The 21,669-nt window shown below is 45.0% G+C and overlaps 1 protein-coding gene across 1 annotated transcript in view; it reads left to right on the top strand.

The window, feature by feature from the left end:
* The first annotated feature begins 5,611 nt into the window (after positions 1-5,611).
* The window catches only part of LOC122552545 (protein-tyrosine kinase 2-beta-like), a 104,938-nt gene continuing 88,880 nt past the window's right edge, over positions 5,612-21,669 (top strand). The window contains exon 1 of the mRNA XM_043695235.1: positions 5,612-5,733. The gene's annotated coding sequence lies outside the window, so the exon portion shown is untranslated. The remainder of the gene's footprint in view (positions 5,734-21,669) is intronic.

The raw sequence follows: 21,669 nt of genomic DNA, 5'->3' as shown, positions 1-21,669 counted from the left end.
TTATTGATGCGTTAGGAGACCAGGGCAGGTGTTCACTCACACAGCCAGTCCCACAGAGGCTGCAGAAGAGATTGCAGGGGGAAGCACAAGATTAATCCCCATTTAAAATATTTTAATGACACTGAGAGGCTTCAGGAAATGTTTCTGCTCCCTCTGCAAACCCAGAGAAGTCTCTGTTTCAGCTAATGGAGTGGTGAGTTGTTACAAAGTGTGGGGGGACGGGTAGGTCAGTTGGCTGGATGGCTGGTTAGTGAAGCCAACAGCGTGAGTTCAATTCCCACACCAGCTGAGGTTACCGTGAAGGAACTCCCCTCACCTGGGGTATGGTGACCCTCAGGTTAAACCCCACCAGTTGGCTCTCTCTCTGTTCAGTGAGCCCTATAGCTTGGTAAGACTATGGTGACTTTTTTTGTTCCAATACAATGTGTTAGAGAGAGTTGGGCCCATGGGCAAGACTAGTTTGGACATTGTGTGTTTCGTTGTTGGATTGTTGAATGTGTGACTGGTGTTTGAGCTGCCTTTTGATTGGCTGCATTCCTGCATCAGGGAATGAGTCCATTCACTATCTGGGCTGCTTACCAAAGCTGGGCCAAGTGAAAGCCTCTTTTTTGGGGTTCACCTAAAGAGGCAAAAGGAATGATCCAGATATTTCCCCTTTGGAATTGTCCTGGGTTCACTGCCGGCAGCTGCAGGATGGTCTCTGGAAGCCCCTGTGTCTGTATACGCCCCCAGACAGAGCAGGCTCGAAGGGCCAAATGGCTACTCCTGCTCCTATCTACTCTGTTTCTCATTAAAACAGAAAAGGAAAAGATAAGTCTCCGTCCTTTGCCAAACTTCTTCCCATTCCTGTCCCTGTCAAATCAAAGGCTCCATTCAGGAAGACAAAGACCTCATGAACATTAACCATAAATTCAAAAACGTCTGCAATATTCCAATCCCGGTAACTAATTCACCAAAACCCCTGCCCCCAGTTAGAACCCTTTCATTTCTTGCCCCCTTTATAAAGGCAGGAATTTTTGACCTTGTCTAAGAGCTCCATCCCTCTGTCATCTCCTCCAACCTGAAATCCTTTCAAGATCCCTCTTTTACACATTGATGCACCATGCGTGGTCTGGTACAGCTGTGTGCCAAGCTGTCTGGGCCTAAAGGTCTGCAAGTTTCTTCTGAAACTTGCCCCTAAGTGGCTCATTAAAACCCACATTTGTAACGGAACTCTTGGTCCCTGACAGACCCCACTCTCTTTGGTTCATGTCTATAATGAGCTTCTGAAGTATCTCAGCACATTGCTGTATGTTGTTTCCAGTGAGCACATGACATTTGAGAGAGAGCAGTTATTGTTGGATGGAGCTCACAGAATGTAATTATATTAATGAGCAAATTATGTGTGTGTGTGTGTGTGAATATGTGTATGTCTGTATGAGTGTGTATGTCTGTATCAGTGTGTGTATCTGTATGTTTGTGTGTGTCTGTATGTTTGTGTGAGTATGCATATGTGTATCTGTGTGTGTGTGAGAGAGCATCTGTGTCGGTGTGGGAGTGCGTGTGTCAGTGTGAATGTGTCAATATATGTGTGTGTGTGTGTGTATGTGTATGTGTGTCTATGGGTGTGAATGAGTGAACATGTGTGTGTCTGTAAGAGTGTGTGTCTGTGTGTGTGTATGCGTGTGCTTGTGTGTGTGTGAGTTCATGCAAATAAGCATTGATGTCAGTCCCAGGTTATTGTGGTCCAGACAGAGTCAGATTTCAATGCAGGGGCTTATTACAGATCCATCTCAGCTTCCTCCAGTGGTCCCCAGTCTTCAGCCAATTCAATTCATTCCACGTGATATCACAAAACAGTTGGAGACATTGGCTACTTGTAAAGGCTATGGTTCCTGACAGCATAAGACCATAAGAACCAGGGGCAGGAGTAGGCCGTCTGGCCCCTCGAGCCTGCTCCCCCATTCAATAAGATCCTGGCTGATCTTCTCATGGACTCAGACCCACCTACCCGCCCTCTCACCATTACCCTTAGTTCCTTTATGATCAAAACAAAATCTATTTTAGCTTTAAAAGCATTTACTGAGGAAGCCTCGCCTACTTCACTGGGCAGGGAATTCCACAGATTCCCAACCCTCTGGGTGAAGAAGTTTCTTCTCAATTCAGTCCTAAATCTGCTCCTCCTAATTTGGAGGCTATGCCCTCTTGTCCTACTTTCACCTGCCAGTGGAAACATCCTCTCTACTTCTATCTTATCTACTTCTTTCTTAATTTTAGATGTTTCTGTAAAACCCCTCTCATTCTTCTGAATTCCAATGAATATAATCCCTGTTGACTCAGTCTCTCCCCAAAAGCCAACCCTCTCCATTCCAGAACCAACCGAGTGAACCTCCTCTGCACCCCCTCCAGTGCAGGTACATCCTTTCTCAAGTAAGGAGACCAAAACTGCACACAGTACTCCTGGTGTGGCCTGACCAGCATCTTGTACAGCTGCAACATAACCTCCCTGCTTTTAAACTCAACCCCTTTAACAATGAAGGACAAAATTCCATTTGCCTTCCTAATTATGTGTTGTACCTGCAGACCAACCTTCTATGATTCATGCACAAGGACACCCAGGTCCCTCTGCACAGCAGCGTGCTGACTCTTTTTACCATTCAAGTAATAACAAATGTTACTGTTACTCCGACCAAAATGGATGACTTCACATTTATTAACATTGTACGCCATCTGCCACACCTTTACCCACTCACTTAAAGTATTTATGTCACTTTGCAAAGTTTCACAGTCCTCTGCACACTTCATTCTACCGACTATTTTAGTGTCATCTGCAAACTTTAACACACTACACATGGTCCCCAACTCCACATCATCTATGTAAATTGTGAATAATTGTGGCCCAACACCAATCCCTGAGGGACACCATTAGTCACTGACTGCCAACCAGAAAAGCACAGAAAAGCACCTCTCTTTGCTTCCTGTTAGTTAACCAACAACAGTGTATCTTGTAGATGGTAGACACTGCTGTGACAGAGCGTGAGTATCTCCATCATATTAAGGGTAGATACATGTAACTGGGATCTAAGTGTGGGAGTTTTCAGTGTTGTTCTCTCCCACACTCCCTGTAAAAAGTTGTACTTAGCAAAGATTATTGTTGTTCATGGAAATGGGTGTGGTATACCATTTCTCAAAAACCCGGATATGATCATACGTTGTGCAAGAGTGGCTCCCTCAATGACGGAGAGCTACTGATGGAGCTGGTCAGGTCCTAAAGAACATCGCTGCGAGACTGGGTCTGCAGCAGGTGGTGAAGGAACCAACAAGAGGGATAAACATACCTGACCTCATCCTTATCAATCTGCCAGCTGTAGCTGCATCTGTCCATGACAGTATCAGTAAGAGTGACCATTGCACAGTCCTTGTGGAGACAAAGTTCTACCTTCACATTGAGAATACTCTCCATTGTGTTGTGTGGCAGTATCACTGTGCTAAATGTATTATATCCTTCAATCACATCTAGCAACTCAGGACTGGGAATCCATGACACGCTGTGGACCATCAACAGCAGCAGAACTGTGCTCCAGCACAATCTGTAACCTCAGGGCCCGGCATATCCCCCACTCACCCATTACCATCAAACCAGAGGATCAACCCTGGGTTCAATGGAGAGTGCAGGAGGGCATGCCAGGAGCAGCACCAGGCAGACCTGAAGATGAGATGCCAACCTGGTGAAGCACCAAACAGGACTACCTGCGTTCCAAACAGCATAAACAGCAAGTGAGAGACAGAGCTAAACAATCCCACCAGCAACAGTCAAAGCATAAACGATTGCGGACTGATATGTGTTGATGTTTAAATGAACAGGCTTTTATCTTGATGAAATGAGGACTCTAGCTGTTTAATTCTGTAGGCTGCCTGAGGTGGAAGAGGGCTATGACTCATTTTGTTCCTATTGGTGCCCTTACGCATCACATACCTATCCAGGATCCACATTCCAACCTATACACTGATAACATCAGTTCCCAGCTCCAACCGACAATTCTGTATTTACAGTATACAAGAACATGTGTAAAAATATTTATCCGCGACAATTAAAAAACTCAGTGGAGGAGGAGGCTCTACAAATATCCACATCCTCAGCGATGGGGAGTTCAGCACTTTTTCCAATAAGGAATGCTGGATGCAGCAGATTAAGGGCTATATACTGAGCTTTTATGAAGAGACCTGAGGCTAAAGGTGACATATCAATGCAGACCAAGGGATCTCACCCATTGGCTGCACAGTTGGTGTGAAGACTGTATTATATCCTTTAAGGATAGTCTCCTGTATTGAGTGCCGGTCACATGGCCAGCAAAAGTCTTCCCCTGGGGTCATACCCTGTAGAAATGCCCCACCCTGACCCTGACCTGACATCTGATTGGACGCTGAAAGTTGTCCAACAGAGGCTGAAGATGTGGTTTCTAGCATTAGCCTCACTCGAGGCTGAGGGTCAGAGGCAGGCAGAGGGGAGAGATGGTGGTCATTGGATCCGAGGGGTAGACATTGTGAGGGTGAGGGGCTTGGAGGCAAGTGCAGGAAGGTGGCTGTCAGTGATTGCCACTGACCCCGCCCTCACCCCTCCCCACTCCTCCATCTGAATGTGGGTCCAATTGGGAACCTTTGATCAAAGGGACAGTGTGATTGCCCTCTGCTGCCCAAGTGCTGACCCCCCCCCCGCCCATTGCTGGTTGAACATACTGGTGGGGGCATGGATCTCAGTTAGTGATACATAACAAGGCCTTCTTCTGGCCTTCTCACACTGGCCTGAGGGGGAGGTGGGAAAGCTCTGGGATTCCCACCAGTTGGTACCCTCCCTGTCAATGAGAACAAACATTCAAACCCCTGCCCCGTGGGATGTGGGCATCTGAGGCTAGGGCAGCATTCATTGCCCATGTCAGGGGGCAGTTAGGAGCCACGCACATCGCTGTGGGTCTGGAGTCACATTTGGCCAGACCAGGTAAGGATGGCAGATTTCCATCCCTAAAGGGCATTGGTGACCCAGGTGGGTTTTCATGATATTTGATGTCAGTTGTATGGACACCATCACTGAGACAGGCTTTCTGATCCCGATCCTGATCCTGGTGAATTGGAATTGCTCCAGCTGTTATGATGATACCATTTCCATCCAAAGATCAACCTCACTGGTCCAATGGCCCTAACCTTCAACCCCACCCACTATCAATACTGACAGCAGGATGGTCTGGGGAACAGACAATACTCAGAGAACCAGAGGAGTGCTGACAGGAGCAGGAGCAAGGTCCAGCATTTCCAATTGGGGTGTAAACTCGCCCATTGACCTTGCGTTATTCCAAACAGCTTGGCACAATTTCCAAAAGTTACCTCCACTCCCTCTCAAGGTGAAAATTCCAGCACACATTCCTCATCAGCGTGAACTTCAAAACAAAAACCAATATCCCTGGGCAGTGAATTCCACAAACTCCGAATACCTGTTCGCCCACACCGCCACGTGGGCGTTGCTCTGTACAGTGTGTGTGTCTCTCTCTCTCTCTGGGGCAGATGTCTTCATCAACTGAGGCTCTTTTCTGAACTTTAAGGTAAAGGAGTCGCAAACACCAGGAAGTGGCTGAAAGTTTTCAAGGGGCGTGACTTTCTGCTGGTAGTTTTGTGTGTGTGTGTGTCAATTCTGTGAGAGGTTCCTCTGTGAAAATCTTCACCTGCGGCCGGGTTTCGAGGAAAGAAACACCTTGAATGTTGGTGAGTAAACTTCCAGTAGAGAGTTACACGAAGAGGCGCGCAGTTTGTGTCGAAATGGTGTTAATACTAAAGTCTGAAGCAAGGTGCCTACTCACTCAATGGTTGGCAAAGATCGGACTGAGCTGGTGAATCAGGAAGTAACTATGTTGGGATGATCTGCACTGGCTCCCTCTCTCTCTCGATGTGTGTGTCTTTCTCTGTTGCCTGAAGGGTCAGAAATTTATGAATGTCAAGAGCTAGCACTTACGCCGAGTTTGACTTTCAGTAACATTGCAACAAGAAAGGTACTGAGACTCATTTTCCAGCCTGGCAGGTACGTGCACCCTGAGGCGGAGTGGAAAAAAAATTAGTTTCAGAAAGCTTGCAGTTTTGTTGTAGGTAAAGTGTGCATTTTGGATCACACCATCTGATGATCATGCTGCTGTTTTTCAGAGCTGGCATCAAAGGAGATGTGCAAAGAAAGTGGGGATTTTTTTTGTGGGTTTTCTGGTGAGCCAGTGCCAATGGGTGGTTTGAGTGTGACACTATTTCTCCAGTTATCCGCATCACCTCTCCCAAAAGCTGTCACAATTTTACACCGTTCAGTAGCCATCCTAGATCAGAAAAGGTGGCATGTGAGCAGAGAAACTGATCAGAAATCTATGTTAATGTCTATTGATAATGTGAATAAGCTTCATTTTGACAAATGGACAGACTGTTCAAAATAGAAGTAAGTTGAAAACTTATTAAGAAGACATTATTCAAGTGATTAAATCTGTTTAACACGCGTTAATATGTCCCTCTGTATCTCTGTCACCTCCTCCAGTCCCTAGACCCCTCTCTTTAGCTCTGTAACCTTCTGCAGCCGCTACACCCTTCCCTATCTCTATACCTCTCCTACCCCTTTGACCCCTCCCTATCTCTGTAACTTGTTCCCGCCCCTACACCCCTCCCTATCTCTGTAACCCCCTCCAACCCCAAAAGCTAGATAAGATCTCTGTGTGCCTGTAGTTTCAGCCTCTTGAGCATCTCTATTTCTCCTCCTGTTAGTCTTGTCTTCAGCTGTCTGGACCCCAAGCCTCTGAAATACCCTCCTTAAACCTCTTCCACCTCCCCCACCCCCTCTTGTCTTTCTGACAGCCCCTACAATCTATCGCTTTGAATAAGCTCCTCGTCACCTCCCTGGAAGGTTCAAATATCATCATATTGTCTTTTTATAATGTTCTGGCAAAGCACCTTATCCTAAAGGTGCCACCCAAATGCCAGTTGTTGTTGTTGCCAGTAAGTGATTCTGAGTTCAGTTGGCGAGCTTGGCTGAGTGCGGGTCAGGTCTCTGAAGGCCATTTTGAGGGCAGTGGTGTGGGTAAGGAATTGGTTTGTTTATAGGTGTAGAGAATTTCCACAGCCTGAGTACAGATGGTTTCTCCTACAGCACGTGTTTCACACACGATGGCCGAATTTAGGCCGATATTTGGAGAACACGAATTTCCCTTAGCTGGATTGACCGTAACATGATTCCGACCCTATTAGTTTAAATGGTGCTGGCATTGCATGATTTTCTTATTAAGTGAGATGGCATGGCAACTGAACTATGGCATTATAAGAGAACTACCTGTACCACAGAGCTCCAAAAAAATGTTATCAAGCAACACACTCCTGTTTGGATTGTTAGGAATGACTGGGAATGTATTCCTGTTGACCTGGAAGGTGGTGGGGTCAGATTGAGTTGTTTGAAATGGGGAGGGGATTTGACAGCGAGATGGACTTGCTATTGATTGGGAGTGACCTGGAACATGGGGAGGCAATCACTGAATTCGAGAGGAAACACTTCCTCACATGAGGGACATTGGAATCCAGAACTCTTACCCACTGTTATATGTACAGCTCCAGTTCAAGGTGCATCCAGAACTGAAAGCATCATCTCTACGTCAATTCTGTCAAATCTTCTTAATGCTAAATACCTCATCACTCTTTTCTCAAGAAACAAATCCTGCCATTTTCAGTCAAGCCCTCAGCCTGAGAGGAAAGAATTGAAGCCCAGTGTTTCTTTCCTGATAGCTCAGTAATCACAACTGATCTTTTTGCACCTTTTCCAAGACTTTGATGTCCTTTTTATAATCTGCTCACAGTCGTCCAAATATGATCTAATCAAAATTCTGGAGAATTTTTAATGTAACTTCTCAGCTTATCAATTCTGTCCCACAGGGAATAGACCTCTTCACACCACTGCCATCAATGTCTTGGTTTCTCTAATTCATTGGCTTCCTTAATTTGTATATCAGTATTCCCAGATTCCTGTTTTCCTCTGCTTATTTGGAAAAGTGGGAATTTTAATCAAACGTCAGCCTTCAAAGTAACGTGGGGCAGTAGCTCCTCCAGCCAAACCCTGACATTTGAGAGAAGCAGCAATGGTATGAACTGAGGAGTAATGCTGTATGGAGCAGTGGCCACTTCCTCCTCACCCATCTGCTGTTGCTGTTGTTGCATGAGATAGAGGGGATTAATATGGATCTCCAGTTCAGAGAAGGTCACATCCCCCACATAGGGTATGCAAGCAAATCAACTTTACAGACTGACTACCAATGCTGAAAGGTTTGGAGGGATATGGGCAGGTGGGACTAGTTTAGTTTGGGATTAGGTTTGGCATGGACTGGTTGGACTGAAGGGTCTGTTTCTGCGCTGTATGGCTCTATGACTCTATCTGGAATTAAGAGTCTGATGATGATCATGAATCCATTATTGATTGTTGGAAAAACCGATCTGGTTCACTAATCTCCTTTAAGGAAGGAAACTGCCATACATGATCTGGCATATATGTGACTCCAGCAATGTGGTTGACTCTTAACTATCCTCTGGGCAATTAGGGATGGACAGTCAATGTGGTCCTAGCCAGTGACATGACTATCCTGGGGATGAATTAAAAAACAAAGTACCTCATCCAGATTGGCCTGATGAACACAGAGCTTCAAACAAAAACAGAAATTGCTTGAAAAGCTCAGCAGGTCTGGCAGCATCTGTAGAGAGAAAGCAGAGATAATATTTCAGATCCAGTGAACCTTCCTCAAAATTGCAAGGGTCAATTGATCCGAAACGTCAACTCTGACTTCTCTCTACAGATGCTGCCAGACCTGCTGAGCTTTTCCAGCAATATCTGTTTTTGTTTCTGATTTACAGGTTCTGAAGTGGAGGGAGGCTCTCAGGCACAGGATATATAGGTGGAGAGGTAATGGCAAGATAATTCCAGGTGGAATTCCGGATTTTATTTAGATCCTGCAAGATTTGACGCCCCACTGAGAAAATGTCCAAAATGGGAAGGAGTGAAAGCTTTGACAGAGTTAAAGTGTGAGCAGTGATGCACAGCCATGAAGAGAAAGTAAGGAAAAGGAGCAGGAGGAGACTGTGCAGCCTCTCAGGCCTGCCCCACCAGGCCTCAACTCCTCCTGGCCTGGTATTTCAAACATCTATCTACCTTTCCAAATAAGTTAATTCATTGAGCTCCCAGGATTCTCTGGGGTAGAGAATCCCACACATTAGAGAAGAAATTCCTTTTCCATCTCAGTTTTCAATGAGTATCCCTTCATTCAACCATAACGCCATTTGATCATAAGACCATAAAGACGTAGGAGCAGAAATTAGGCCATTCAGCCCATCAAGTCTGCTCCACCATTCAATCATGGCTGATACGTTTCACAATCCCATTCTCCCACTTTCTCCCCATAACCTTTGATCCCTTTGATAATCAAGAACCTATCTATCTCAGTCTTTAAATATACTCAATGACCTGGCCTTCTGAGGCAAAGAATTCCATAGATTTCCCACTCTGAAGACATTTCTCCTTATTTCAGTTCTAAAATGTCTTCCCTTTACTCTAAGGCTGTGTCCTCAGGTCCTAGTCTCTCCTACCAATCGAAAGCTCTTCCCAATGTCCAACCTGTCCAGGCCATTCAGTTTTCTGTATGTTTCAATTAGATCCCCCCCTCATCCTTCTAAACTCCGTCAAGTATAGGCCCAATGTCCTCAAACATTCCTCATATGTTAAACTTTCTGTAATTATGTCCCCTGGTTTGAGATTCCCCCATTTCATAGAATCCCTACAGTGAGGAAACAGTCCCTTTATCCTAACAAGCCCACACCGACCCTCTGAAGAGCAACCCACCCAGACTCATTCCCCTATCCCGCATTCCTATATTTACCCCTGATTAATGCACCTAACCTACACAACCCTGAACACTGAGTAATTTACCATGGCCAATTCACCTGACCTGTGCATCTTTGGACTGTGAGAGGAAACTGGAGCACCTGGAGGAAACCCACGCAGACACTGGTCCCGCATTCCTATATTTACCCCTGATTAATGCACCTAACCTACACAACCCTGAACACTGAGTAATTTACCATGGCCAATTCACCTGACCTGTACATCTTTGGACTGTGAGAGGAAACTGGAGCACCTGGAGGAAACCCACGCAGACACTAGGTGAATGTGCAAACTCCACACAGACAGTTGCTTGAGGCTGTAGTAACATCTTCTCAATATTAACACCCTGTTAAGCCCTTCAGAGTCTTGTATGTTTCATTGAAATCAATCCTCATCCTTCTAAACTCTTCTGAATAAAGACCTATCATGTTTAACCATTCTTGCTAAGTCAACTCCTTCTTCCAGAAGGCAGTCTAATGAATCTCTTTGAAATGCTCCAATGTCAGTGTATCCTTTCTTAACTAAATTGAGGGAGTAGTGAGTGTCCCTCTGAGTGATTGCATTGCAATAAGTTTGGCAGAGTGTTACACACACACTAAAATGGACAAGGAGTAAGTCATTCAGCATCTCTGGTTTGCTCCAATGTTTTGTCATTAACCTGACAAAACAAGAATTTCTAAGGTTCTGCTAATTACTTTAATGAGTATTCAGACTGATGAAATAAAGCATTGGCAAACAGCAGTTTTGGGTTAACAAATGAAAATGATTTATTGAATAATCTACAAATAACGACAAGTTCTGAGTCAAACTTGGCCTTTACTCTCCAGAGCAGCTTCGACACAGGTCAATATCAGTTCTGGACTGACTCCTCTTGTTTCTATCTGCTGTTAAACTTGTCCAGGATTTGAATTCAGAGTAATGAGAGATGATGATCCCATTGAAATGTTGAAGGGACTGTGCAGAGTTGATGTTGAAACAATGTTTGTTCTCCTCAGGGAGAAACTGAAACTCTGGGAATACAGTTTAGGAATAAGCATCCTCTGTTTCCAAATGGAGGTGAGAAGGATAGTTTATGGATAGAATTCTCTCCCTCAGGGAACAGTGGAGTTTGACTCGGTGAATTTATTCATGATTGAGATTGATAGATGTTTTGTTTGACATCGGGGTCTGGGAGGTGCAGATGGGAAAGTGAGGCTGAAACCAGAACTGGATCTGCCATGATCTACAGAATGGGAAACCAGTTCCAAACAGCCAAATGGCTCAGTTTTGCTGATTTTCAGATGAAGATGTTAAGTTGATGTTCTGGCCTCTCAGTAGATGGAACGATCCCATTGTACTATCCTAATGCCCTGGAAAATATGTACACCTCAGCCAGCAGCTCCAAAACAGACCCACTGCTCATTTAGGAGAAAGTGAGGACTGCAGGTGCTGGGGATCAGAGCTTAAAAATGTGTTGCTGGAAAAGCGCAGCAGGTCAGGCAGCATCAAAGGAGAAGGAGAATCGACGTTTCGGGCATAAGCCCTTCTTCAGGAATGAGGCTCCTCCTCATTCCTGATGAAGGGCTTATGCCCAAAACATCGATTCTCCTCCTTTGATGCTGCCTGACCTGCTGCGCTTTTCCAGCAACACATTTTTAACCACTGCTCATTTAACAATGCTGTCCAAAAATAGGTTACTGTAAACAGGAGAGATTTAGAACATAAAATGTGATTGGTAAAAGACAGCACAAGGTGAAGGGTATATTACAAAGAATTAAAGTGAGCTTGACCAATGGCTTAGTGAGTGAATTTAATTTATCTTCAATTACTGAAGCTGCAATCCTTTGACTAACAGCATTCATCTGTACACACTCACACAAGCACATGTGTACTCACACAGTATTCTGTTCTCAAACACACATGTACACACACACACATACACACACACGTATATACTTACACAGGTAAGCTCACTCACAACCATACACAGAAGCATGATCTCACACACTCATACGCGAGTGTACACACTCTCTCGCACATGCTCACACATACAAACATGCACACACATTTCTTACGCTCACAAACACAGAAAAACACACTCTGACACACAATCATAAGCACATAGAAAAACACAAACAGACACATTCACACACACAGGGTCACACCCATGAGCAAGCTCACACAGATGGGCACACGCTCACATATACTTGCATCACCTGCCTGGAATCACGGAACAAGGTATTAAAGGAAGCCTTCCCACTGGTCTGTAAGGCCAAAGGCCTCAAGATGTAGGATCAGAATTAGGCCATTCAGCCCATCATGTCTGTTATGCCACTCAATGAAACCATGGCTGATCTGATAACCCTCAATTCCACTTTCCCCACAACCCTTCATTGTCTTCCTCATTAAAAATCTGTCTGTCTCAGTCTTGAATGTACCTAATGACCCATCCTCAATTGCTGTGTCTGGTAAAGAAGACAAAAGTGGTTTTGACGGAACAGTTTGAAAGATTTGTCCTGAATAGAGCACAGCTGTGTGCATGCTGCAGCTTGAAAGGATGTGGCTTTCTGTGCAGCATGCACATTGACGCAATGGAACAAACAAAACTGGTTTAAAAGTGAATAGACCTCAAACCAGCCCAGAAATGAAAGAGCATCAGAGACTAGGAAGGGTCTCCCGCAGACGCAACTCTCCTGCTTTGATGAATCTATTGCAAAATGCAAAAGAAATAAATATCGACTCTGTCCTTGAGGTTTCAGAAAAGACATTCCAATTTCAAACAATCCATGGGAAGCAGTGAGCTTGCGTCAGACTTGGAGATGTGCCTATGGATGGGATGCTCAATCCTGGTGGTGTGAGGGGAAAAATCACTGTAGAGTTGCTCTAGGTTACCTTTTGTTGGTCTGTAAGTGTTTTTACAGGAATCTCCCTCAAAGAATTGAATATCGGGAATAAAATTTATGTACAAAGCTAAAAGGCAGATATAGAACAGTTAATGTGTGGCTTCCTTCCTCAGAGCTGAAGTGTAAGAGATCAACAGGCAAATGATCAAAGAGCTTGATTGACCTCCATCTAACAGCATTAACATCCACTCTGTCCACCGTCGACATTCAGCCACAGCAGTGTGTACTATCTACAAGATCAGGGCAGATATTCACCAAAGGTCCTCAGACAGCACGTTCCAAACCCCATGATCACTTCCATCTCGAAGGACAAGGGCAGCAGATACATGGGAACACCACCACCTGCAAGTTCCCCTCCAAGCCACTCACCATCCTGACCCGGAAATATATTACCGTTCCTTCAGTGTCACTGAGTCAAAATCCTTCAATTCCCTCCCTAAGGGCATTTTGGGTCAATCCACAACACATGGACTGCAGTGGTTCAAGAAGGCAGCTCACCCCCACCTTCTCAAGGGGCAATAAATGCTGGGCCTCAATGGTGACAGCACTTCCACAAATTAGGTAGTAAAAATAAATCCAACAACAGATACAAATTCTGGTTCTTGCGATTATCTCAGTAAATTACACAGTTGGCTTCAGTGTTGTTTCCTGTTGCTTTGTGACTTATGCGTGTTTTCTGACAGTATCATCTCCCAAAACTCCTGTGAAATATCCATTCGGAGAATGGATTCACATTCAGAGTATTGACTCATTTATGCTCCTTCCTGATATCTTGGAACTCCACATGTTATTGACAACTCATAACAGGCTCAGGATTGTAGATGGCACAGTGATAAGTGGAGGACAGGTAGTGTTGAGGAACCAGGGAGGCTGCAGAAGGACTTGGACAGGCGAGCAGAGTTGGCAAGAAATGGCAGATGCAATACAATGCGGGAAAGTGTGAGGTTATGCATTTTGGAATGAAGAATAGAGTTACAGATGATGCTGTAAACAGGGGAGGACTTTGGAAATTTAAGTGCAAAGGGACTTAGGAGTCCTGGTTGAGGATTCTCTTAAGGTTAACATGCAGGTTCAGTTGGTAGTTAGGAAAGCAAATATTGTTGGCATGCATTTCATTCGGGTTGGTAAACAAAAGCAGGGATGCACTGCTGAGGCTGTATAAGGCTCTAAGGTGATCACATTTGAAATATTGTGAGCAATTTTGGGCTCCCTATCTAAGAAAGGATTTGCTGGCCTTGGAGGGAGTCCAGAGGAGGTTCACTGGGGGTGAAGGGCTTGCCATATGAGAAGTGATTGAGATCTCTGGGTCTGTGCTCGATGGAGTTTAGAAGGATCTTATTGAAAGTTGCTGAGAGGCCTCAATGGAATGGCGAAGGTGTTTCCACTAGCAGGAGAGACTAGGGCTCAAGGGTGACTGTCTCAGAGTGAAGGGACAATTCCAAATGGTTCATGAGGATTCCTTCCCTTCTCAATGTGAATTATCCCCGTTAATTTGCACCAGTCACAACCCTTTGCAGACCATCATTGAAGATGATTCCTGGGATGAGGGGGTTACCTTTTGGGGAAATTTGGCCAGGTCAGGCCTGTATTGTTTGGAGCTGAGAAGAGTGAGAGGTGATCTTATTGAAACATCCTGAAGTGGGGTTTGACAGGATGGATTCTGAGAGGATGGAGGAGAGTCTGGAACTAAGGGGCTCAGTTTAAAAATGGGGAATTCTTTTTTATTTAAGATAAAGGTGAGGAGAAATTGTTTTCCCTCAGACGGTCATTAGTCAGTGGAACTCTGTTTCCCAGAGAATGGTGGAGGTTGGGTCATTGGGTTTATTTAAGATGGAGTTAGATTATTGAGGGAGCTGAGGGCCGTGGGGATCAGGAGGGAAGTGGAATCAAAGGCACAGTCTGACCAGCCAAGGTCTCACTGAATGGCAGAGCCCATGGGGCTGAATGGCCTGCCTCCTGCTACTAGTTTGCATGTGTGCAGGACCCTACAACAAACCGTCTGTTTCCCACTTGACCTGTGCTGATGCTCAATACAGAGAGACTATAAACTGAGAAGGTCATTTATGAAGGAATCATTTTGTTTGGATGAAGGGTTGCTCTTCAGAGGGTCAGTGTGGACTTGTTGGGCCGAAGGGCCTGTTTCCACACTAACTAATCTAATCTAATCTAATCTAAAAACTTCAATGTGTTTATAACTTTCTCTCAAACATTTCAGGCTTCATTGTCTAAGCTGAGTTTGAAATTGAGGGCTTGCCTATTGTATGAGGGAGGCTTGGAAAAGGTTTCGGGATGTGGGACAGTATCCCAATGAATCCCATCCTTACCTGAGGAAGGATATAGTGGCTTTGGAGGCAGTGCAGAGGAGGTTCACCAGGTTGATTCTGGAGATGAGGGGGTTACCCTACGAGGAGAGGTTGAGCCGCCTGGGATTGTACTCACGAGAATTTAGAAGAATGAGTGCGGATCTTACAGAAACATAGACAATTAGGGAAGGGATAGATAAGATAGAGGCAGGCAAGTTGTTTCCACTGGTGGGTGAGACTAGGACTAGGGGACATGGTCTCAAGATTAGGGGGAGTAGATTTAGGACAGAGATGAGGAAGAATTGCTTTTCCCAGAGTGTAATGAATCTATGGACTTCTCTGCCCAAGGAAGCAATAGAGGCAGATTCATCAAATATATCGAAGACACAATTGGTTGGGTTTTTGCACGGTCGGGGAATTAATGGTAAAGGAGATAACAGAGTGGGAGGAGCTAAGGCCATGGATAGATCAGCCATGATTAGATTAGATTACTTACAGTGTAAAAACAGGCCCTTCGGCCCAACAAGTCAACACCGACCCGCCGAAGTGCAACCCACCCAGACCCATTTCCCAACATTTACCCCTTCACCTAACACTACAGGCAATTTAGCATGGCCAATTCGCCTAACCTGAACATTTTTGGACTATGGGAGGAAACCGGAGCACCCGGAGGAAACCCACGCAGACACGGGGAAGAATGTGCAAACTCCACATAGACAGTTGCCTGAGGTAGGAATTGAACCCGGGTCTCTGGCGCTGTGAGGCAACAGTGCTAACCACTGTGCCACCGTGCCACCCATGATCTTAATGATTGGTGGAGCAGGCTCGACGGGCCAAATGGCCTACTGCTGCTTTTATCACAGTAGGGTGCTCCATAAATCTCCCCTCTCTCCAGGGGCTAGCAAGGATAATCTGCAGCAAGGATGCTTGTAAAATTTTGTTTTGTCTTTTTTTTGCCAGAGAAATTAGTTATTAATTACCCCCTTAGCGCAGAGTCAGCACTGAGTGCAGGGTGTTCCCGCTGTCTGAAGGCCATGTCAATGTGGGTAAGTGTGAGGTGATTCACTTTGGTAAGAGTAACAAAAAGACGGGGTACTGGGCTAATGGTCGGATATTTGGTAGTGTGGATGAGCAGAGGGATCTTGGTGTCCATGTACACAGATCTCTGAAAGTTGCCACCCAGGTAGATAGTGCGGTGAAGAAGGCATATGGCGTACTGGCTTTTATTGGTAGAGGAATTGAGTTCCGGAGTCCTGAGGTCATGATGCAGTTGGGGTGGCTTGATAGAGGTGTACAAGATGATTAGGGGTTTAGATATGGTTGACCATGAGAACCTTTTTCCATGTATGGAGTCAGCTATTACGAGGGGACATAGCTTTAAATTAAGGGGGGGTAGGTATAGGACAGATGTTAGGGGTAGATTCTTTACTCAGCGAGTCGTGAGTTCATGGAATGCCCTGCCAGTAGCAGTGGTGGACTCTCCCTCTTTATGGGCATTTAAACGGGCATTGGATAGGCATATGGAGGATAGTGGGCTAGTGTAGGTTAGGTGGGCTTGGATCGGCGCAACATCGAGGGCCAAAGGGCCTGTACTGCGCTGTATTCTTCTGTGTTCTATGTTCTATAACAGGATTGAGCAGCTGCTCTAGTGGCCCTGTTACTGCTGATATCTGGTTGGAATTGTCTCTTAAATGTTTCAGAGTTCAGCTCCTGAGGTTACAGGACAACATTTCAGGGAACATCAGGACGCAGGAGCAATGCTCACCATATCTCTCACCTCTCTCAATCACAGCTCCATTCACTGTGGGGTCAGAGATGGGATAGTAGGTGTTTATTGCCCTTGAGGTGCAAACATACAAACAAGGAACGGGAAGAGGCCATTCAGCCCATCATGCCTGCTCCACAACTCAATTAAATGATGGATGATCTGATTTTAATCTCAACTCTACATTCCTATATATCCCTGTTCACCTTTCACCCCCCCCGGGTCATCAAGAATCTCCCGCCCTCTGCCTTAAAAACATTTAAAGATCCTGCATCCACTGCCTTTTTTGTGGAAGGGGATTCCAAGGACACTCAACCCTATGAGAAAAAAGTGTTTCATCATTTCTGTCTTAGATGTGCACTTCCTTATTTTTAAACTGCTCCCTAATTCTAGATTCTCCCTGAGGAGAAACTATCCTTTCCACAACCACTTGGTCAAGTCCCCTCTGGATCTGATATGTTCCAGTGAAGGTCCCTCTGACTGTTCTCAACTCTAGAGAATACGGACATGCCTGCCTGGCCTTTCCTCTTCAGGTCATTGATACAGGAGGTTCCCTCCGAATCGGTCAGGGTTTGGGTGAGCCCCGATTCATCCTGGCAGTGCCTCACTGAGATTGAAGAGAACGGCTTTGAAATTCTTGATGTGAATCTCTGGGACAACTCGTTAAGCTGCCCTTTGCTTCCGAAGGTTCATTCCCAGTCCCGTAGACCCCAACCTTCCGGCATGAAGAGCAAGCTCCTGTCAATGTAAACCCTCCCCAGGAACTGAGGAGTTCTCCCTCTGTGTCCCTGACCAATGTTTAGCCCCCTTGAAAGCTGATTCCCTGGTTACTTATCTCCAACCTGTTTATGAAATCTTGCTGTGCGCAGATTGGCTACTGGTGTTTCCTGCATGACTGCAGCTGAAAATGTAGATTAATTGTCTCTGAAGTAATCCTGAATGATCTCCCTTTAAGTAGCAGCCTGAATCTATTGAATATTTGTGCCATGGTTATTGTGACAGTGGGTGCCTTTTGACTGTCATTATTCAGTGATTTGTCTCCCTCGAATCCCAGTGTAATTTTCAGCATTCAGAGCCATCTAACATCGAAGCTCCCTAACCCAAGTGATGGGTGATGGGCAGACAAGCCAGCACAAGGCTAGCTCTTAGCTCATCTGACAAGTTGTGCAGCAAGCTCAGACTTATTCCTGTCGGAGGAACATACACAGTCAGTGCTCGGAGCTGGGAATGGATCAGGGCTGTAGTGTGGGGAATGACTGAATACCAGAGCTGTGAACAAACAGGCATGCTATCCTCTAAAAAGCCTGTGTTCTTTCAGGTGGCATTTCCTGAACTGCTTTTACAACTTCATACATCCAGTGAAAGCTGTTGTGAACGCTGTAACACAACTTTCATACGTCCAATCCCATTCTAAATACAGTAACCCATATCTAACAAGCTAGGGGGTAGTCACAATTACTGTATGGGATGGCTTGAGACTTGAGCTACTGATCCCAGGGGCTATGAGTTCAAATCCCAACAGGGATTGTCTGAGAATCTGAATTCAGTTTTAAAAAGTTTGGGAATTAAAAGTGGCTGTGAAATTATTGAATTGTTGTCAAAACCCATCTGGGGTTTTATGGGGAAGTGATGGTCTAGTGGTATTATCCAGAAACACAGCTAATGTTCTGGGCCCCGGGTTCAAATCCTGCTAAGGCAGATAGATTTGGAATTTGAATTCAATAATAATCTGGAATTCAGAATCTATTGTTGACCATGAATCCACTGTCAATTGTCAGGAAAGCCCCATCTACTTCTGGGGAAAGGGTCACTGGACCCGCAACATTAACTCTGATTTCTCTGCACAGATGCTGCCAGACTTGCTGAGCTTCTCCAGCCATTTCTATTTTTGTCTCTGATTTCGGGAATTTATGGTTGTTTTGGTTTTTATTTTGTTTGCTTCACTAACACCCTTCAGGAAGAGAAATCTGCCAACTTTACCCCTTCTGGCTTTCATGTGACACTAATGTATTACCCAGCGATGTCAACATTTAAAAAATACTTTCACAAAATTCTACACTGATGTACATCAGTCAAAAGTATGCAAATGAGCTGATATGTAGACAGATCTTGTATGTGTGGGACGATGTTCAGCCTCACTGGGATCCTGAATCCAATCATCAATGACTCTGTCTGGGTCAAGTTACAGCAATGACTCATGCTCCAACTCATTTTCACTCCTCACCCTGATTGCCCTGAGGTGTAACCTCTGCCCACTCCCTGTCAGACCCTACATGCAGCCAGGAATGGACCAAAATGTCCTTGTTTTCATTGCTATGCCCTCCATCCATACAGGAGCTAACAACGCACTGTCCAGGAGATGTACAGTCACACACGGAACAAACTGTTTCTCTTTATACATGGTAAGTATACATGAGCCCACACAGACAGAGTCATAGAGGTGTACAGCATGGAAACAGACCCTTCGGTCCAACCCGTCCATGTCAACCAGATATCCCAACCCAATCTGGTCCCATTTACCAGCACTTGGCACATATCCCTCCAAACCTTTCCTACTCATGTCCTCTTCCAAATGTCTTTTAAATTTTGTAAATGTACCAGCTTCCACTACTTCCTCTGGCAGCTCATTTCATACATGTACCACCCTCTGCGTGAAAACGTTGCCCCTTAGAACCCTTTTATATCTTTCCCCTCTCACCCTAAACTATGCCTCTCGTTCTGGACTATCCCACCCCAGGGAAAAGACCTTGTCTATTTACCCGATCCATGACCCTCATGATTTTATAAACCTCTATAAGGTCACCCCTCAGTCTCCGACGCTCCAGGGAAGACAGCCCGAGCCTATTCAACCCCTCCCTATAGCTCAAACCCTCCAACCCTGGCAACATTCTTGTAAATCTTTACCGAGCCTTTTCAAGTTTCACAACGTCCTTCTGATAAGACGAGACTAGAATTGCACGCAATATTCCAAAAGTGGCCTAACCAACATCCTGTACAGCCACAACATGTACTCATGTACATGTACTCCCGTACTCAATACTCTGACTAATAAAGGAAAGCATACCAAATGCCTTCTTCACTATCCTAACTACCTCTTACTCTACTTTCAAGGAGCTATAAACCTGCATTCCAAGGACTCCTTATTCAGCAACACTCCCCAGGGCATTACCATTAAGTGTATAAGTCCTGCCTTGATTTACCTTTCCAAAATCGCAGCACCTCGCATTTATCTAAATTAAACTCCATCTGCCACTCCTCAGCCCAGTGGCCCATTTGGTCAAGGTCCCGTTGTATTCTGAGGTAACTTTCCTCGCTGTCCACTACACCTTCAATTTTGGTGTCATAACTATGCCTTCTATGTTCGCATCCAAATCATTTATATGAATGATGAAAAGTAGTGGACCCAGCACCGATCCTTGTGACACTCCACTGGTCACATGCCTTCAGTCTGAAAAACAACCCTCTACCACCACCCTCTGTCTTCTACCTTTGAGCCAGTTCTGTATCCAAGTGGCTAGTTCTCCCTGTATTCCATGAGATCTAACCTTGCTAACCAGTCTCCCATGGGGAACCTTGTCAAACACCTTACTGAAGTCCATATAGATCACATCTACTGCTCTGATCTCATCAATCCTCTTTGTTACTTCTTCAAAAAACTCAATCAAGTTTGTAAGACATGATTTCCCACACATGCAAAAATGGAATATGTAGCCAAGCAGAAGGCTGGAAGAACACAGCAAGCCAGGCAGCATCAGGAGGTGGAGAAGTCGATGTTTTGGGTTTAACCTTTCTTCAGGTCTGACACAATGAAAACTTTTTTAAAAAGTGGGAGTGTGTGAGTGGGCCAAAAGGCTGGAGAGATAACGGAACTGATAGAGTTCACGGTCGAGAAATAGGAAGAGGATCTGTTTTTGGAAGGGGTCGAGGGAAAGAAAATGTTATTACCTAGAATTGTAGCATGGAAACAGCACAGAACGAGGCCATCCACCCCATTGTGTACATGCTAGTCCTCTGGAAGAACAACTCATCAATCACACTCCCCTACCTTTTCCCTATAATCCTGTAAGTGATGAGATTGAAATGGAGTGATGGTGAAGAAGGCTTTGCTGTATAAATGTTTCGAGTCTCTCTGACCTGCCATCTGTTCTGTGTTCGTTTTCAGTTGAATTTGTTCCTGTGAAATATCTTGGGATGTTTATTACCGTAATGTTGCTATGTGAATGCAAAATACTGGTGCTGTATGAGCTTCAACATACAAAATCTTTGTGTGGTTTTTATATCATCTTGCACAGATCGTTATAATAGGCAAAGGCTGTTCAACGAGCATGATTATAAGGAGTAGGGACAGCTGGTGATGTTTAAGAATGAATGGTGTGGGGGTCCAGGACCTGAAACTATCACTGTTATTGGTGGAATGATTAATGCCAGGAATGAATAAGAATCAGAATTAGATGAATAGAGAGATCTCAGAGGGTTCCAGAACTGGAGGAGATGGCAGTGTTCCACAGGAACAAGATAATGGTGAGATTTGAAAATGGATAAAAATACTAAAATGGTGAGTATTGATGTACTGGGAGCCAGTGTAGGGGTAGAGGGTGCAGAAGGTGATGAATGAACAGGACACGGCACATGTTTGAATGTAAATATTCGGGTTTCAGATGAACTACACTGTTGTGAAAGGTAGGGGGGCCAATGAAGTGGCAGCAAATCTCAATTCAACCCAGAAATGAAATAGGGAGTGGTTGTGATGATTAGATTAGATTAGATTAGATTACTTACAGTGTGGAAACAGGCCCTTCGGCCCAACAA

Source organism: Chiloscyllium plagiosum, chromosome 9 (genome assembly GCF_004010195.1).
Source record: "Chiloscyllium plagiosum isolate BGI_BamShark_2017 chromosome 9, ASM401019v2, whole genome shotgun sequence".
In the NCBI taxonomy this organism is placed as follows: domain Eukaryota; kingdom Metazoa; phylum Chordata; class Chondrichthyes; order Orectolobiformes; family Hemiscylliidae; genus Chiloscyllium; species Chiloscyllium plagiosum.
This window is presented reverse-complemented; position numbering and strand designations above follow the sequence as displayed.